The sequence below is a fragment of the Lipotes vexillifer genome, unplaced genomic scaffold (assembly GCF_000442215.2).
Source record: "Lipotes vexillifer unplaced genomic scaffold, Lipotes_vexillifer_v1.1 scaffold821, whole genome shotgun sequence".
Lineage (NCBI taxonomy): Eukaryota > Metazoa > Chordata > Mammalia > Artiodactyla > Lipotidae > Lipotes > Lipotes vexillifer.
In genome coordinates, this window is record NW_006799328.1 from 205,019 (window position 1) to 209,545 (window position 4,527).

At 35.7% G+C, this 4,527-nt stretch overlaps 1 pseudogene; it reads left to right on the plus strand.

Annotated features, from left to right (window-relative positions):
* The first annotated feature begins 3,371 nt into the window (after nucleotides 1–3,371).
* Nucleotides 3,372–3,894, plus strand: LOC103088979 (ADP-ribosylation factor-like protein 5A pseudogene; annotated as a pseudogene).
* The last annotated feature ends 633 nt before the right edge of the window (nucleotides 3,895–4,527 follow it).

The window sequence follows — 4,527 nt, forward strand, 5'->3', positions numbered from 1 at the left end:
ACAGAGTAACATAATGGCATAGTGTTTTCTAATCATGTTTTTCATACCCAGATAGTAGATCGTTCTCTTAGGACAGAGGTAATCAAACCATATGTGAAATGTGGGAAGATTCTTGCCCCTTTAGACTGGTCCGTTGATGGGAGGGGTCAGTTCAACCAGCCTCATCAAGAGAATCCTATAAAGTAAGCTGGATAATGACATTTCAGCTATCAACATAATATAGGGAGAAGCAACATGATATAAAGTAAAAAATCACTGAAATAAAAGTCACAAAATCTTAATCAGTGCTTTACCTTGCAAGTTGTATAAACCTCTCTTAGCGTCCCTTCCTGCATGTGTGAAATGTAAACAGTACTTGCCCTGGCTCCCTCACTGGCCTCTTCTTGCCAGAATCCTAGGAGATAATATATGTGGAAGATAGTGTGAGTAAAAATGCTTTGAAAAATTTTAAAGCATTACTTAAATGCAAGATGATGATATTATCCATCTGTAAACAGTATACAGATATATCTATGTATTTTATAGTTTAAGGTTAAACAAAACTGACATCTGTGGTAAAAAGAAAACAGTAATTTCATTAATCAGTATTCTGCTTAAAATTCTGTTTTTTAAAATAATCATTAATCCCTGAATAACACTTTCCCTCAATTATAAGTAATTGAAAATATTAATTGACCTTAAACCAACCTCAAATGTAGAAAAGTGAACACTGAAACTCATTGTGATTTTCTTATACGTTCTGTTGACACAAATAAAGGCTTATAATTAATTAGTAATTATAAAATGGGAATAAGGCCTTGATTAATGACATTGTTCTTTTCTACTTTATCTTCACTTTTGCCTTGACATTCTTTTGATTTACAATTTATAAACACCAAATATCAGTCTTATATTCCAGCCTATTTTTCTCAGTGCTGTAAGCAGTTCGATACTACAATCTTTCTGTTTGAAAATAAAATCAGCTTTGCTTCCAGATCTAATTTGTGATGCTCAATAGGCTGTGAAGAGTGAGACCTTCACTGATGCCATTAGGTGGAGCTTTTCCCTAAAGTTTGTCCTTTAACCCAGTCTCTCCCCATTTGTGGATGTACTCTGGAGCCAGAAAATTCTTGCTGGCAGAGTTCTTATGGTGAGAAAGGCATCCAACTCTGCCTACCCTTTCTCAGTGGAGGGAATTTCTAGAGATGCCCTTTATTAGGTAAGAAAATGCAACTTTACATTCATTTACCCCACATCTGCATTACCTAGTTTCTAAATATAATAAATTTACTATTCACTGTTTAGAACCTAATTCTGACCAAAATATTGTCTTTCTATCCTGGAAATGAGAGTTACAGAAGATACCCAAAATCCAGAGAATATTTTTTGGGCTACAGACACCAAAGGCCCCAAGTCCCCAGATGTCATACAATCTCGTGTTGGCATCACAGAGATCTAGTCACTTTGGGCATCACTCAGCTTTTCTTCAGTCCTGCCTGTCAGGAAAAAAAAAAGCTTATTCTGAAATCCAGGGAAATGACACTAATTTTTTTTTTTTTGGCCACACCGCGCAGCTTGCGGGATCTTAGTTCCCTGACCAGGGATTGAACCTAGGCCCTCAGAAGTAAAAGCGTGGAGTCCTAGCCACTGGACTGTCAGGGAATTCCCATTAATTAAATATTTTCTCAAAAATAAAGAACCTAGTTACTGATAAAGTTGGAAACAACACAACCAGGGTTTTGGAACACACAAACTAATTGTAAACTGTAAGCCAGGTTTAAGTTCCAAGTCCAATCTCCCCAGCCTCCTAGGGAATTTAGATTTATTCTATGTTGCAAGTTTTAAAAACAAGGTAAGCAACTGCCAGCTACAATATCGATAGTTATTATTGGCTTCAAGAGAGCTTTGTCTTATGAGCAATTTCTCCTTGTTGGGAAGAGATGTGTTAGATGATGAGTGTGACGTTTTATGCTTGTGTGCTTTGGCTTTTATGTCATTTTATGCTCATGGGCTTTGGCGGAATAAAACAATGCATCTATACAGATGCACTGTCTTTTCCCAGAGTCCCCGTATCTGAAGAACCAGAACTGTGACACTGATCACATTCCTTGCTGCTGATTTTTTGTTAAGCCTAACTCATCCTAAAGATGCCACTTTAAGGATACTTTTATCTCGTTTCATGGAAAGTGAGTTATTTCATGACAGGAGAAATAACCAGTACACAATAAAAATATTAGATGGGATACCTGTATAATAATTGCACACATAAGGCATACATTAAATGCACTTCTAAGTCAGTCTTCTGTGTTTAAGACGATGGACTTAGTAGAAATAACTTGAGTTGGACATAACTGGATTTAATTCCTGGCTTTAACACTCCCTAGTTATGCAACCTTGACCCAGTCATTTAACCTCTTTAGGCTCCTGTATCTTTACCTAGAATAGCAGTTCTCAAACATTTTGGTCTCAGGACTACTTACACTCTAAAAATTGAGGATCCCAAAGAGTTCTATATAGCTCTTTTATTGTAGCAGGAATTAAAATTTAAGATTAAGACTTAACCCATTACATGCTAGCAAAAATAGTAATTTTTATTTTTAAATTAATTATTTTCCTAAACAAAAATTAGTGAGAAGAGTGACATTGTTTCTGCAGATCTTTTTGATTTCTGGTTTAACAAGATACTGGATTCTCATATCTGATTCTGCATTCCATCTGTTGTGATATGTTGTTTTGGTTGAAATAGCTGAAGAAAATTTGGTCTCACATAAATATGAAGTTAGAAGAGCAAGGAGTATTTTAATAGCCTTCTCTGAAAATTATGGATATTCTTCTTTAATACTACACCAAAACTTGACAAGTTTCTTAGAGGTTAGTTGCAATGTGTAATCTGAAATCATATTTTAGAAATCATATTTCTAAAATCCATTGGTCTGTCTTATATTTTGAATACAACTGTGTTATGCATGGTTTTGTAACACTGCACATTGATCATTTGAAAAATATTGGATCACTGAATTATGCAGATCGTCCAGGTGTTGACAAATTTCATTAAACAATATCTAAAAAATCACATTGATTAACATCATGACTGATCTCATCCTAAGTCTTTAAGTATGGAGAAGGTGTAAGTGCACAGTGACAGATACAAGCTTTCCAAAATTGTAATTTTCATTTGAAAGCTTGAATTTTATCTTTGACAACTAATACCAGATTTTTTCCCAAACTCACTTGTTTTTGAGAAAATATCTGCCAATATCTGTGGCCTGGGCTTTGGTCTCTCTCCAGTTCCAAGGAAGAGGCTGAGGCTCTGGCGCATCTCTGCCTTCCCTTCTGCCTGAGTGGGAGAGGCCAGGTGGTCCTGGTGGCTGGAGGGGCCCTGCTGCCTAAGAATGTGTATTCTCTTCACCAGGATAGGGAGACTGTTCAACCACCAGGAGCACATACTTATCATTGTTGGACTGCGTAATGCAGAGAGAACCACCATCCTTTACCAGTTTTCTGTGAATGAAGTTGTATATGCATCCCTTACAATAGGAAGCAATGTAGAAGAAATAGTGATTAATAATACACATTTCATAATGTGGGATACTGGTGGCCAAGAGTCTCTTCGTTCTTCCGGGAACACTTCTTACACTAACAGAATTTGTAATAACTGTTGTGGACAGTACAGAGAAAGGATTGCTGTAACTGAGGAGCTCTATAAAATGTTAGCCCATGAAGACCTAAGGAAAGCTGCATTGCTGATTTTTGCAAATGAACAAGATGTTAAAGAATGCATGGCTATAGTAGAAATCTCCCAGTTTTTGAAAATAATTTCTGATATATATTAAAGATCATTTGTGGCATATACAGGTATTCTGTGCTATTACTGACCAGGGATTATGCCAAGGACTTGAATGGATGACATCATGATTTAAGATTAGATGATCTCTACTGCCCTCTTCTCATAGCTTTTGTATAATTGAAAACTGCAAAAATAGTTTAGATATATTTACAATGAACCGATTTAAACTTTTTCTATAAGAAGAAAAATTAAGACCACTTCTTTGAAAACAAAGATGAAGTCTCACCTTCCAATCTGCTTTCTCATTAGTTCCTTCCAAAGCAAGGTTTTAAAGCTGTGATGGACATTTTTCTCATAATGAATCTCTCAGGACATTGTATAAGCTGTGTTAAGTACAAAGGGAGAGGGGGAGAGGAAGACACTTTTAACTTTGAGTCTTATTATCAGTATAATCCTCCCTAGTTGAATGTTCTCTTCTTTTCCCACTAAGTCAAAATGCAGATCACAGATATTCGGTTTCCAGTATTTTAAAATGTAATGTTACTTATGAAAAGTATTTTGCATAAGGCTGTGTATGTATTGTGTGTATACAGCAAGTTCAAGTTAATGACTTTATTTTCTAAAGAAAAGTGAATAACACAAAAATTAATAATATCCTTACTTATGAGATGAGTACTGGCATTGGTGTTAGAGACATTTTATAAGTATCCTCTGTATTCTCTGTATTGTACTAACCAACCCCAAACCATTGAGCTGCCCTT